At 42.0% G+C, this 16,118-nt stretch overlaps 1 protein-coding gene across 1 annotated transcript in view; it reads right to left on the bottom strand.

Annotated features, from left to right (window-relative positions):
- Window positions 1-16,118, bottom strand: part of LOC126419604 (uncharacterized) — a 1,338,018-nt gene that overhangs the window by 138,033 nt on the left and 1,183,867 nt on the right. The gene's annotated exons all lie outside the window — the stretch shown is intronic.

Below are 16,118 nucleotides of genomic sequence, written 5' to 3'. Positions count from 1 at the left end.
TCATCACCGTAGCTTTTCATCGTTGTGATGGATGAAAGAACAATGAACGTTACAAGCAAAACACGTGGTGATGGAAACGACGCCTTTTGATGTTGGGAGGTGAAAAAAATTATAATCAGACCATCAATTTATGAAGGTTGCCTTAAAAACGCTGCCCACACTAAAATTGACAATGGACTACATAAACGTCAAACTGAAGAAAATCAACTACAAAATGTAATAGACGTTGGCTTCATGAAAAATTTTTATCTGTGTCTGAAAGTTTGTTTGCCTGGAAGAAAGAGAGATATTGTGGAGAACCACCGTCACTAATATTTTTGAAGATGTGATAAGCACTGACTAAGATTTCGGGTCTGACGGCAAGCACTGTGCCGCCGATTTCTGCCCTGTTAACAGCCCCTCACCCTTTCAGATACGTAGACCACGTCCAGAGGGTGTCACAGGAAAGTGATTTATATGAAGAACCGTATCACTTTAATTTGAAGACATCTCGGTTGCTTAACAAGAGAAGCACAACGTTACCAATAGGTTTATTTCCATAAACTTTTTTTCGTTACAGAATTCCACATCATGTACGGCTGAACAGGTGCGAAGATCAAGGCAACTCCCGTACGAATATTTACATGAAGCACGCTGCAGAGAGTGATTTAACATTGATCAATAGCGTACCAGGCCAAGACAACTAGTTACTTACATTATTGATACAAATGAATACACTCTTCTGCGACTGTGCTGTATTACTACTATAGAGATTAATCCGAGTAGAAAAATCGGTTCAGGCAAATGGCGCGATGGTTCGTTCGAAAGGGCTCGGCCGATTTCGTTCGCTATCCTTCCACAATCTAAGCTGGTGCTCCGTCTCTAATGACCTCGTCGACGGGACGTTAAACAATGATACCCTTTTCCCTCCAGAATGGGTAAATGTGGCACCACGAAATGGCCTGTCTATAGAAAATGCAACGTATTTAATTTTTTGGTCTAGTAGATACAAATCTATTAGTGACAGCAAGCCAGAACGCCTTTCAGCAAATGAATTTTTTTTCTCAAAATCATGAACAATTAAGATTTTTAAAAATCTTTGGTCCATCGTTTGAATGTATTATAAAAAATTTAAATCCATCGAAGGTGTGTTAGAGGTTTATTATTTTCTCGCATGATGTAGTCGTAGACGACATTATGTAGAACAGAATCACAAGGGCATTTCAAGCACAGAACTGATCGGGAAAATGATAAGTGATTAAAACTAGCTGCGGTGAAATATAAAATGTTTATAGCGCGCTTGTGGATTTAAAGATGCCTCTCTTTACACCCTAAAAACGGGAAGTGGGCTGAAACTATTGAATGTGTTGCTGTTGGTTGCAGAAAGGGCACCTCCTTCTTGCTCTTAATCCTCCTGTCCCAACACTGGTTGATTCAGCTCTTCACACTGGTCCATCCCGTGCCAGCTCGTCCGTTACTGCGTTAACTACTGCAGCCTAAATCCATGTGAACCTGCTGACTATAGTGAACACCTTGTCTCCAGCTTTTACCCCATACCCTTCGCTCCATCATCAAAACAACCTGTTCATTCAAATTGTACCTCATATTATTAACATCTGCAGCAGCCATTCTTCTTCAGTTGCCACTTCCATTAGGTTTATCACGTATTTAGGAAAACTGAACGTTAATTTTGTTTTTAATCGTTTCAGAACCTCTAGCTCCAATTGTGTACATTAAATTTTACTGTACCTTAGCTGCGGAAATAGTTTTTTTTCCCCAATGTAAACATGAGATACACATTTGTGAATATTCGACCTTTTCATTATACTCAAGTGCTGCCAACTGTGGGCATCACTTTGAAAATATCAGCACGTCCATCTAGCAGTGTGCAGCAGCTCGCGACCAACCAAATACGCGGATGTGGTTGGTTCGCTACATTCTACTGATTCTAGTTACTATTGTTCTGCATGGTAATTATTGAATGATCATTTTACTGTTTATTACACTGGAAAATATTTCGTTAGTACGTATTTTGGTCCATAAAAGGAAACCCCCTAGTTACAAAGCGTGTTTAAACAGGTACAAATTTTTGTATAGATCCTGCATCTAAAATCATTAAAAAAATCACCTAAGACCATCATCAGATAAAATTTTCTTTCCTCCAGAAAAAATTCAGGTCTGAAAGGGTTAAACGTGTTTCCTTTATTCATATCTGGCATTATGGGTGGTTTACATTTTTCTATTCTTTTCATCTACCAACTGGAAACGTACACTGTTGCTTATAGTGCCTATAAAAAACCAACAGAGATACGAAAAGAACAGAAAAATGAAAACCACTCTCTGAAAAGGCAAAACATGTTTGGTTAAAAACTAAGCTATCAGTTGAAAAAGATGGAATCTTTGTATCCGCGTGATAAACATAATTATGCCTTAAAACGATGCTCTGTGCGATTCATCAATATTTCATTATTTGTCTGACTTACTCATTCTCTAACACTACACTTCAAAAGTTTGTTCTGTATGATCTGTTTGTAGTTCACCTTTCTGTTCCATTTAACGCTACACTTTAGACAAATACTTTCATTAAACATTTCCCAGCTCTTAATTTATATCTGATGTTAATATATTTTACTTTTTCAGAGAAAGGCGTCTTGTATTGGTGCTCTACATTTTATATCCTCTTTACTTCTGCCATCAACAGTTACTTCGTTAAGTACTTAACGAAACGTGTCTCATACTTCTAGCGTGTCATTTCCAAATCTAGCTCCTCAGCATCACCAGATTCAATTCGACTACACTCCATTACCCTCACGTTACTTACACGTCATTTTACAACATATTTTCAACTGATCTAAGTCCTTGGCCATCCTCAACAATATAGCAGTAGCACAGGTAAATCCTTCTCTCTAAACTTTCATTGCTTTTCCTGATTTATTTTCAATTTCCTTCACTATTTTCTCATTTTCAAGTTCAGCAAGATACATGATCTGTAGGGGGAATTCAATTCATACTGCTTGTACCCAATGACATCTTTTCTCAGCTTCATGATTAATCAAACATAAAATTACATCCATTACTAATTTCACTGTCATCATAACTGCCCGTATAATAACTATTTAAAGTGAAATATTTCACAAAACAAAGTGTCATGCACGTCACGAAATGAGATAAAATATATTGTTAAAACGTAATGTGCGACGGCAACATTTGTTAGCATGACTGCTACATGAGTACGTGCATATAATTAATGTCAAACGTCAGAAATTGGGGGCAGCATTGTAGCACTGTCTGCTGAAAATCTGCTGGAGGCAAACGGAATGGGATTTCGTACCGACTGGAAAATAATGCTATCTGCCAACACCGTGCAAACGGAGCGGACGACGCCGCCGTAGCTCGCAGCGGCTGTGAGCGGCGACGGACGCCACGGAGGAAGCGGTCCCTACAGTACAGGACAAAAATGACTTTTTTCTAATTTCTTGCTGTAAAACATACTGTATGAGAATGAAGCAAAGCTACGTCAACTCCTGGAGTTAATTTTTCCAGAGGACCTCCTTTTCTTTTCCAAAAAAATAAAAACCACTTCTTTCGATTTTGTGCGTTTTCTTCACTAGAAAATACTACTCATTTGGTTCTGAAGAAACTGACACAAAAAGTTACATGAAGTCTAAGTACTGTACTTAGTTTGTGAGCGCAGACGTTTAGGCGCTTCCTAAGCGCGTCACGGGTCTGCAGCTCAGTTGTGACCATTTCGTGGAAATACACTCACTCAGATTTCCCAAATTACTGATCTCGAATTATTGTTGTACTCACTGCTAGAAGAAAATAGTGAAGAAGAGACATTCTGCAGCAACACTTGCCTAATGAAAAGATGTAACATATCCGATCTTTGAGATAAGCTTTGACAAAAATTTCGTTTAAAGCATTTACCAATCGTCATTTATTAAACGAAGACAAAATCATGAGAGTTCTTCAGATTACATATTTCCAGTTTTATTATTTCCTAGATCTGGTCAAAGAAGCTTTCGGGAAGATTTCATCAAACATATTTGTATCCAATAACACCTGAAGCGAACTTATACGTAACACTAAAGTGAGAAAAGTCAAAATACTTTTAAGACTGCAGTAGCTTATTTACCATTTATTCCACTGTAAATATTGTTTTTCCCTATACCTAGCAAATACGTACAAAAGCAGAACAGTCGCATTTTCACACCAGGCAGAACATTCTACCGTTTTCTAGACGGTAAAGCAAGTTTGCATTACAATTTGGTGCGTTTTGCACAACTACACAAAAAAATTATCTGAACCATGTCAACACTTATCAAACTGAGCCGGTCGTGGCCGTAGGGAGATTCTCTCTAGCATCTTATAAAGCAGTTAACTATGTTGCATTTTCAGCAAAGGACAGTTTCGTAGACAACCACAAAATTGCGTTTGAATAAATGAATACCTTTAAAGGAAAGAGAACCGAACGGCACCTCTGCGAAACTGCATCCAAGACCTAATTTCTTTTTTTTTTTTTGTGTATCCATAAGTAATTCTACATCTCCATCTGCACTCCGCAAACCGTTGGTAGGGTTTCTCGGGCTAGTTTACATAAATCTCCAAGTATCCGCCATTCCAGTTGTTTCAACATTTCAGTGACACTCTCCCTCAGGTGAAACCGACTGACCATTCAATGCTGCCCTTCTCTGTATACGTTGAATATACAGTGTGTTAACTGTAAGACGGTTGAGTTGTGAGGGGAGTGCGGGGAGAGGAGGAAGCAAGCATTGGCTGGCGAGGGGAGGGGACCTTTTTTGGGGGGGGGGGGACAAGGCACACCTACCAGTTGCAGTGCTGGCACTACAATTTGCGAGTCATGCTTACACGAAAGCAGCCGAAAGGCTTCTTCTAACCGTAGGCCTACCGGTAGGGGTTGTTGGCGACTCCCGAGATGGGCCAGCAACTGCCTCTTCACTCTTTTTGATAATGTTTAGCAGAACTGCACAATAAAAACCGGCAACGAAGCAGACGACAATGGCTACCGTGTACAACAAAGTCAGCTACGTAATGTTGGCAGCAGTCTAAACTGCGTGCCTACCGAAGCCTCCCGACGTTTACCGACTTCTACCGATTCAGGTCTAGGGAGAGGTCTGCCATCTAAAAGTTTACACACTGTACCCTTTGAGTCCTACTTGGTACCGGTCCCACACACTTGAGCAATATTCTTCGATGGTTCAGATGAGTGATTTGTAAGCAATCGCCTTTGTAACTGATAGCATTTCCCCGGTTTTGAACCAGTAAACCAAAGCCTGATACCTGCCCTTCACTACCCATGACGAGGGCCATATGATCGTTCCATTTCATATTGCTACAAAGTGCTACAATCATGTGTTTGTACGAGTTGGATGATTTCAACTGTGAGTCGTTGATACTGCAGTCATAGGATACAAAGTTTTTCGTTTTGTGAACGGCACTGTCAGCAAGGACAAACACACAACATGAACAGCATCGGTCTCAACATATTTCCTGGGGTAAACTCGAAGTTAAGTCAATGCCTGTTGATGAATTTGCATCCAAGACAGCTTGCTGCATCCTCGCTAACAATAACTCCTCAATCCAGTCACAAATTTCGGTTGACACCACCATACGAACGTGCTTTTGGTTATAAGCGTAGGTGTGGTACTGAGTCAAATTAATTTCGGAAATAGAGAAGTACTACATCTACCTGACTGCCTTTATGTATGGCTTACAGCGTACCATGTGAGAAACGTGCGAGTTGGTTTTCACATGGTCGATGTTCCCTAAATCCGTGCTGGTTGGTATGGAGGTGGTCGTCATTCTCTCCGAGATACCTCACTATGAGCTCATTGTGCCTAAATTTACGTGAAGGATGTTTGGAGGTAGTTTTGTGCATCACTTCTTCTGCCCTTCTAGTAGATAGATGTGACTTATGTTTCCTTCTAATTACTGCGCACAGTTTTTTGTTAGAGGTATCTACGACGGATTATAGTGAACAGAGGCTAAATCAACCGCAATAAAAATTTGATAGAGATTCCATTAGGCCCTGGGGCTTTGTTTAGTTTTAACGAGTAGGTAAACTCTTTACTGACTGCAAACGTTAAGCACACAGTTTCTCGTAGGACAGGAGGTATTGGTTTAAATTGTAAAAGAAGTGAATGGAATAACATCGCCTGTTAGTCTTAGAAACAAGCATGGAAATAATTCGTTTTGACATCCGAAATACCATGTGAGGCCAGACAAGTTTCGTTTGAATGGTACATATAATTGGCTTATATGAAGTTCGATTTTCTACGTGTTGCTTTCCATTTTGATCACACGCTTGCTTATACACTTTCTGTAATACCTTTCGTATGTTTTAAGTTGTATTATACTGATTTCGAGTTCTTAATGTTGCACTGTACTTCATTTCATATAATAGTTTGCATGTGTGAATGAAAATTTTTACAGAAATATTTATTATTTTTAGTAGCTATCCCTCGGTGCTTCGACCTACTTCAAAAAGTTCTTATAACCTGCATTGCCTGTATCGTACAAGAAGCTGTACTTGCGCACCTGTTCGGTAAGGTTTTCCGTTTGCACGATTTCCACCGAGTGCGCAGTACGCTCACGTATGCGACATACCTGCTTCCCGCCGCTGGCTCAGACGTCGGTGTAAGAACACGGCAAAAAGCTACGGCTGCTGGCGCTCACACCCGCTGGCCGCGGCGGTGGATCTGTATTCTGAGACAGACTGGCGCCCGCCGCGGCGGGAAGACCGCCCTCTGTATGACCGAAACGATGCAGTAACGCACATCTCAAAGACGCGCACTGCCCGCCGCGGCTCAAGGTCGCAGACCGCGTTCTATGCGGCCAGCAAAGGAACTATTGTATAATAGTGGCACAGGCGCTTCTTACAGTCCGTTGTACTCTGTACAGCAACCGATGATTCTTACGAGGTCTAGTTCTGGAAAAGAGGGCAATTAACTTCGCAGCTTACCGTTTTATTGTCTGGCTTAGGTAATATCCTAGACAAGCGAAATTGTTTTCAATACAGACAAGTCGAAGACACAGGAGAACAGAACTCGTGTTCGACAAATTCCATTCAGTCATTTTCATTGTTAAAAGAAGATCGTCTTTCAATAATCAAGAGATGTAATTAGGACGTTTAGTCAGTGAGTTCTCACTTGTGCGAATCTCGTACGTGGCCAGTAAAGCCGAGTAATTTGAACGAAGTATGGCTTGGAGTCTTGTGTGAGGAACCTGAAGGTCGTTTCGTTGGAAGATTGTGCGTACAAGGAGCGACGGTAACAAATGTCCGGGAGGTGTTTTAGCAAAATAGTGAAGGGTATTGGGATGTGTGGTCAGGCAGGATGCGGTATTTGAGATAAAATGGTGAAAAATACTCCATGTGAATAACACAGAATAAACTTAGGTACTCATACTTTTCTTCTACGGAATACAAGTAGTTGTCAACAAGGTATGTTTTCAAATTACTTAGAAAGCTTTTCAGCTTATAAAGAAGACACCTCATTAGTCAAGGGATCAATATTTGTGAGATTTGGTGATTATTTTATCAACCTCAACAAAAAGATACATTTATCCCACAGCAGTTCATCCCTTTACCAATGTGTGTGCTACTCGTACTGCGTCATTAGTTCTTTTTTACCCTTGTGCAGTGCAGCTGAAACAACCAAGATTACAGCATCTGGGTCGAAATGCCGGTACAAGACCAAAGAGTAAACAACGATGCGTTTATACCACCTGTGAAGCTTTACGATAATTCATAATGCCCGAAGCAGCACTGTATCTCACACAAATCCATTTTTTAAGGAAAATTCTCGTTTGAAAAAGCGATGAATGTGATTAATCTTTTTCTTCTATAGTGGTAATAACTTACAGCTATCATTTTTTTGTACTTTGATGGATTACCACAAATATAGTTGCAGTTACATTTCATCTACCTTTGAATAGTTGTTTTGCACCACCAGCATACAGGAGGATGTGTGTTGACTTACGTTCAAAGAAGCAAGGAACGAAAGAATAGTCTTACGAAACTAAAAAAGACAACTAACCTGCGAAATAAAAAAAGAAACAAAAATGAAGGCAGCTTATTCGTAAGTATTGATCTGTGGAATAAATATCAGCTGCTGACTGACATCAATTATCGTTTTGCTCCAGCCTATGCACCGCAAAACTCTTGGATCCTCCTTGGCACTCACCACGTTTTACGTGTACCACGGTGCATCATACTGCGTACGTGCGTGTGCGCGCGCGTGCGTGCGTGTGTGTGTGTGTGTGTTTGGGGGGGGGGGGGGAGGGGGCGGGGGGTGTGGGAGGCTGGCTGGCTGGCTGACTGTCAGGAGACGGCTGCGTATCGTATGCGTTAATACGGTCATCCCAGTAGCCACCAGTTATGTAGCTTGAAGTTCGGTTGTACTCTCCTCGGGGTATCTAAGAGTTGTGGGTAGCTATCATCGGCCGGTGTTATTGACGGCGGTCGATCAGTACGATGCAGATATTGAATGTTCTGTGTCTCGCGACAGCGGCTGATTATTGGAATGGCTCTGCAGTGTACGGCAGTTTAATATTTAACTTCGTGTGCCCACTACTTATCTCGCTGTAAAGTCACTCTGCCCATACGATCAAAAGTGAAAGTGGCTCTTCGCGCTAAGCAGACGGCCAGAACTGCGTATGAGCCGAGCTGGCCGGTCGCTACTGGAAGGACAGCGAGCTTAATTGAAATGCACTGAGAATGGAAGCTTTACTTTACTCCATTAGACAGGTGGTTGTAAGCCTGTTTCTAGTTCTCAGGAAAGTATTGAGAAAGAGGCTTCCGATCAGGAAAACAACTATGTAAATCATGTGCATAATGTAAAATTTGCTCTGGACAGTTTATAAAAGTCGACCTTCAGTTTCTGCTACTGTTTTTGACGTGAAAACGTTTCTTCGCTCGTTGTGCGAACTTTCTTATGTGACGTAATATAGTCTATCTGAATCGCTAAATATACGAGATTAATAATGTGTAATCAATGGTGGAGCCCATAACAACATGCCTGCACGTGTTTTTCACGCACTGTTTTGTCTGTGACATCGCAGCAGCGTAAGCGCATGAGCGTCATTGTTACGAATTAGCTTTGTAAAAAGTTACGAAATGCTGTGCCGTGGAAAGAAGTTTAACTAGGACATTGACTCGGGTGTCAAACACCAACTGTCGGAGCACTAGTAGGACCCAAAGTGAGGCAATGAAACTATTCGCCCGAATATAAGTGAAAATCGGCACCACATTGAGAGTTACAAAGCAATGAAAGACTTGTCTATTAAACATACTCTAAATCATAGGAAACGGAAGTCAAAGAAAACCCCATGTCGCAAGTCATAAAGATTGCCTAAACCAGTAGTGTACAACCTTACCTTGGCCACACTGGAAGAAGACGGGTATAGGAGTCTTTTTGGGCCGCACTAAAATACTCACCACCAACAATAATCGCTGGAAAAAAATAAAAAATAAAAATTGGCGGGTAGTTCCCGGAGGTATATATGGTTAGCATTTATCACCGTGTGGCACGACTTTCAAATTGAAAATATTATATTTATTTTAACTTTGCATAAGCGGATTTCTAAAGATTTCTTTTTTTTTCTATTGATCGTGTGAGAGATGCTCTCTTGTTGGGCCGCGTTGATTCTTTGTTTGGGTCGCACGCGCCCCCCCCCCCCCCCCCCCCCCCCCGCCGCGGGTTGGGCACCCCGGCCTGCTCAGTCCAGTGCCCAGTGAATGAGAGAGAGACGGTAGCGTCGGAAAGGAAATGAAGAAAATCTTATAAACTACGATTTAATAATTATACAGGGTGATTCAAAAAGAATACCACAACTTTAGGAATTTAAAACTCTGCAACGACAAAAGGCAGAGCTAAGCACTATCTGCCGGCGAATTAAGGGAGCTATAAAGTTTCATTTAGTTGTACATTTGTTCGCTTGAGGCGCTGTTGACTAGGCGTCAGCGTCAGTTGATGCTAAGATGGCGACCGCTCAACAGAAAGCTTTTTGTGTTATTGAGTACGGCAGAAGTGAATCGACGACAGTTCAGCGTGCATTTCGAACGAAGTATGGTGTTAAACCTCCTGATAGGTGGTGTATTAAACGTTGGTATAAACAGTTTACAGAGAATGGGTGTTTGTGCAAAGGGAAAAGTTCTGGACGGCCGAGAACGAGTGGTGAAAATGTAGCACGCATCCAGCAAGCATTTGTTGGCAGCCCAGGAAAATCGACTCTCAGAGCTAGCAGAGAGCTGCAAATTCCGCAATCAACTGTATGGAGATTCGACTGTATGGAGAGACTACCCGAGGCGATGGATCGGCCGCCAGGCAGCCCGTGACAGAGCACTTCATCACTGGCCTCCAAGAAGCCCTGATCTTACCCCCTGCGATTTTTGATTATGGGGGTATGTTAAGGATATGGTGTTTCGGTCACCTCTCCCAGCCACCATTGATGATTTGAAACGAGAAATAACAGCAGCTATCCAAAATGTTACGCCTGATATGCTACAGAGAGTGTGGAACGAGTTGGAGTATCGGGTTGATATTGCTCGAGTGTCTGGAGGGGGCCATATTGAACATCTCTGAACTTGTTTTTGAGTGAAAAAAAACCTTTTTAAATACTCTTTGTAATGATGTATAACAGAAGGTTATATTATGTTTCTTTCATTAAATACACATTTTTAAAGTTGTGATATTCTTTTTGAATCACTCTGTATTACGCTGTATGATCACTGTATAAAATATATTAATAACTGAGTCAGAATTAACAGACTCTGAATGTGGAATGGTAGTTGCAGCTAGACGCATGGGACACTCCGCGTTGAAAACTGTTAGGGAATTCAATACTACAAAGATCCAGTGTCAAGAGTGTGCCAGAAATACCGAATCTGAGGAGTTACCTCTCAGCACCTTACAATCTCCTGGCCGATGGTCTTCACTTAACAACCGATGATAATGTTTGGTTTGTGGGACGCTCAACTGCACGGTTCTCAGTGCCCGTAGTAAGCCCCAACCTTTGCTCAGTCCAGTCTCGCCAGTTCCACGAATGATGATGAAATGATGAGGACAACACAAACACCCAGTCATCTCGAGGCAGGTGAAAATCCCTGACCCCGCCGGGAAGCGAACCCAGGACCCCGTGCTCGGGAAGCGAGAACGCGACCGCGAGACCACGAATTAAAAACCGAGTGCAGCGGCGTTTGCGTAGAGTCGTTAGTGCCGACAGACAAGCAACACTGCGAGAAACAACCACAGAACTGTCCCGACCAACGTATAGGTTGGGACAGTGTGGCGAAATTTGGCGTTAACGGACTATAACAGCAGATGACCTACGTTAAGTGCCTTAACTAACAGCAGGACTTCGCCTGCAGCGCCTCTCCTGGACTTGTGACCATATCTGTTGGACCCTACATGACTGGAAAACCGTGGCCTGGTCAGACGAGTCCCGATTTCATTTGGTAAGAGCAGACGATACGGTTCGACTGTGGCGCAGACTCCACGAAGCCGTGGACCCAAGTTGTCAACAAGGTACTATACATGCTGGTGGTGGCTCCATAATGGTGTGGCCTGTGTTTACATGAAATCCACTGGGTCCTCTGGTCCAAATGAACAGATCATTTACTGGAAATGGTTATGTTCGGCTACTTGGAGACCATTTGCAGCCACTGACATGGACTTCATGTTCCCAAACAAAGATGGAATTTTTATGGATGACAATGCGCCATGTCACCGGGTCACAATTGTTCGCGACTGGTTCGGAGAACATTGTGGACAATTCGCGCCAGTGATATGGCCACCCAGATCGTCTGACACGAATGCCATCGAACATTTATAACTGAGCGGTCAGTCAGTGCACAGAATCCTGCGCCGGCAACAGTTTCGCAGTTATGGAATATGGACTGATGGAGGCAACATGACTCACTGTCAGTATCTGTACAAGGGACTTCCAACGACTTGTTGAGTCCACACCTCTTCGAGTTGAGCACTATGGCTGACAAAAGGCGGTCGGACACGATATTAGGAGGTATCCCAAGACTTCAGTCACTTCCTTGTAGAAGTACCACTAAACTTCAACAAAAGTCTACCGTAGCGCCGCGAGCAGAGAGGTACAACGCAGGCCGGCTCGGCTCGGCTCGGCTGGGGCAGCGAGAGGGGGAGGGGGGGGGGAGGGGGTAGGAGGGCGTCGGTGTCAACGGCCGGCGGCGCTCCGGCCGGGCCTAGGACACTGCGCCGTGGCGCGCCGCGCTACGTCACACACAGACGCCGCTTGCGCGAGGTCAAATCGAAACAGTCTTGCTCTCGTCTTTAAGCATTACGCCTGACCGATTTTGATAGCCCGGTCAAATACCGTACCGGTTTTACCTCAGCTAACCGTTTCATACCAATCAGCTGTTTCGATACCGAGAACAAGTTGCAACACCATCTAAACTTTTCACGCTGACCGAGGCCGTAAAACACGTTTTTTTCCCGAATGCATTTCTCACCAAAAAACGATTGTGGTAGCTGCAGTCTCACTTCTTTGTTCTGTCTGCTGGATTCTTGTGGTGATATTTCCATAGAAGCTTTCATCCCCTAACACCAAACATCCTTAGAAATCCAATATCAGTTTTCATTAACTCAGCGTTAAAAATGTTTTCATTTACTAGAAACGAAATATTGTGATTAATGTCATCCCCTATTTCAGTCCCCTTAGGGAGTCGAATTTTCAAAAAACAATGAAACAAATATTTCTATTTCTAATCGAGAAACCAAATGCCAGTTTTCATAGATTTAGCTTTAAACAATCCTTAGTAGTTTCTTAATAATGATTTATGTTGAAAAAATTTTACCCACTATTTCACCACCTCAGCGGTTGAATTTCTGAAAATGCTCAGTCGCCTATTTCTTTATTTCCGACCGAGAAGAAGGTTTCGTAGTTCCAACTTCAAAATTGTCTTCAGCGACATTCATTATGAAGAAACCTTTCATCCCTTATTTCATCCCCCAAGAAGTGGAATTTCAGACTATCCCTTCTTAAATGATGTATAAGATCAACGTCCTGCCGGGTATCAAGTTTCCATTATTAACGCTTTCGGCTGGCGATGATGAGTCAGCAGCACATTTCCTATTATATAAGGTTCCATAGCTCCATACTGAGATTCTCATGAGTGTGGAACACGTCGTAAAACAAGACCATACAATTCAAATTTAAACAACAAAGAGAGATTTGTCCAAGTCTCTTCGGCCAATCTTAAGTAAATTGGTTCTCATGGATGTGGAATAAATAAGTAAACCATATTTTCATTTAAGCGGTAACAAATCTCACAAAGTGCGTATGATAATTCTTAGGCTACTGCAGACACGTCGTCACGCAGAAAGCACTTTCTATTACGTTACTGCACTGAAGATGTACGGAAGTCAGAACTCACGGAACACTCAGATTACTTTATATTATAAATGTTTACATCAGTCAATCTTATTATGAAATTGGTCACTGGATTTTAAGGCGTTGGCCACCAACAAATCCTTTACACTAATCAAATGGAACGTTATTAATAGCAAAACTTTCTATGGCTAGTGGCAAATCGTTGGAAATGTGTGCTCCTGAATAACGGACACCTTCCTCTACCAAAGTAAGTGATATAAATCTTTATGAAGGTTATTCTTATTTGTAGCACACATTCAATGAAATGAGCAGTTAGCTTCAAAAAGAGACGAATAATTTACAACAAATATGGGAAACACTGATTAGTATCGCCAGTTCCTTGAACAGACCTCTGTAGGAGGCTTGTGTGTTCACACTATAAATAATTCGTATCAAACAGTTCTGGACTCTGAAAAGACTTAAATAATGTTAAAAAATTTATAGAAGCCAGTTAACGCCTGCGAAACTATTACAACCACTCAGATAACACGTGCTGTGGGAAAAACTAAAGGAATCGTTGGTAGAATATTATTGTATCTAACGCTGGAATTTCGAATGGGTAGAAAACTTCCGGAAAGACGCGCGTCGACTCTCGTGTACACATTTACCGAACGTTTCGTCGCCAGCCACTGAAGTCTACTAGATCTTTACAGGGTTTCTGCCATTCAGGTCGGATTTTCTAATTTAGCGAAACTATTAGCATTTACATATTTGTTTGCAGTTAATAAAGATACAAGAAAATGAAATAAGTTAACATCCTGCGCAGCTCAGTACTGCTTTTTCGTAAATCCACACGAACCTCCTTCGTCCTAAGCCGAGCGGTTCTAGGCGCTACAGTCTGGAATCGCGCGACCGCTACGGTTGCAAGTTCGAATCCTGCCTCGGGCATGGATGTGTGTGATGTCCTTATGTTAGTTAGGTTTAAGTAGGTCTAAGTTCTAGCGGACTGATGACCTCAGAAGCTAAGTCCCATAGTGCTCAGAGCCATTTGAACCATTTTTCCTTCGTCATTATTAAATCACACACACACACACACACACACACACACACACACACACACTAAATACCGAGCAGCAACCTGAAAGACCCGTCAAGACTCAAATGCAATGGGATTTTACATACAACAAAAACAGATTGTGTGAGCTGAAATCCAGTAGGCAAATCCGTACTTCCGACATCATATTGGTGTGTTTACTGAACATCTAGAAGCACTATTGGTATATGGGTTTACAGGAAATAATATCTGGCAGTGCATGCAAACCATCCAAGACTCTCCACCAGTTTTATGGAAATTAGGGAAACCCGCTGCGTGTTAGGTCTCTAATCGTACCTCATAGGCGGTTTAAGAATCATGAAAGAAGGTTGTATACATGGAAGAACCCTGGAGATACTAAAAGGTATCAGATAGATTATATAATGGTAAGACAGAGATTCAGGAACCAGGTTTTAAATTGTAAGACATTTCCAGGGGCAGATGTGGACTCTGACCACAATCTATTGGTTATGACCTGTAGATTAAAACTGAAGAAACTGCAAAAAGGTGGGAATTTAAGGAGATGGGACCTGGATAAACTAAAAGAACCAGAGGTTGTACAGAGATTCAGGGAGAGCATAAGGGAGCAATTGACAGGAATGGGGGAAATAAATACAGTAGAAGAAGAATGGGTAGCTTTGAGGGATGAAGTAGTGAAGGCAGCAGAGGATCAAGTAGGTAAAAAGACGAGGGCTAGTAGAAATCCTTGGGTAACAGAAGAAATATTGAATTTAATTGATGAAAGGAGAAAATATAAAAATGCAGTAAGTGAAACAGGCAAAAAGGAATACAAACGCCTCAAAAATGAGATCGACAGGAAGTGCAAAATGGCTAAGCAGGGATGGCTAGAGGACAAATGTAAGGATGTAGAGGCCTATCTCACTAGGGGTAAGATAGATACCGCCTACAGGAAAATTAAAGAGACCTTTGGAGATAAGAGAACGACTTGTATGAATATCAAGAGCTCAGATGGAAACCCAGTTCTAAGCAAAGAAGGGAAAGCAGAAAGGTGGAAGGAGTATATAGAGGGTCTATACAAGGGCGATGTACTTGAGGACAATATTATGGAAATGGAAGAGGATGTAGATGAAGATGAAATGGGAGATATGATACTGCGTGAAGAGTTTGACAGAGCACTGAAAGACCTGAGTCGAAACAAGGCCCCCGGAGTAGACAATATTCCATTGGAACTACTGACGGCCGTGGGAGAGCCAGTCCTGACAAAACTCTACCATCTGGTGAGCAAGATGTATGAAACAGACGAAATACCCTCAGACTTCAAGAAGAATATAATAATTCCAATCCCAAAGAAAGCAGGTGTTGACAGATGTGAAAATTACCGAACTATCAGCTTAATAAGTCACAGCTGCAAAATACTAACACGAATTCTTTACAGACGAATGGAAAAACTAGTAGAAGCCAACCTCGGGGAAGATCAGTTTGGATTCCGTAGAAACACTGGAACACGTGAGGCAATACTGACCTTACGACTTATCTTAGAAGAAAGATTAAGGAAAGGCAAACCTACGTTTCTAGCATTTGTAGACTTAGAGAAAGCTTTTGACAATGTTGACTGGAATACTCTCTTTCAAATTCTAAAGGTGGCAGGGGTAAAATACAGGGAGCGAAAGGCTATTTACAATTTGTACAGAAACCAGATGGCAGTTATAAGAGTCGAGGGACA

The sequence above is a fragment of the Schistocerca serialis genome, chromosome 9, assembly GCF_023864345.2.
Source record: "Schistocerca serialis cubense isolate TAMUIC-IGC-003099 chromosome 9, iqSchSeri2.2, whole genome shotgun sequence".
Classification (NCBI taxonomy): Eukaryota; Metazoa; Arthropoda; class Insecta; order Orthoptera; family Acrididae; genus Schistocerca; species Schistocerca serialis.
This window is presented reverse-complemented; position numbering and strand designations above follow the sequence as displayed.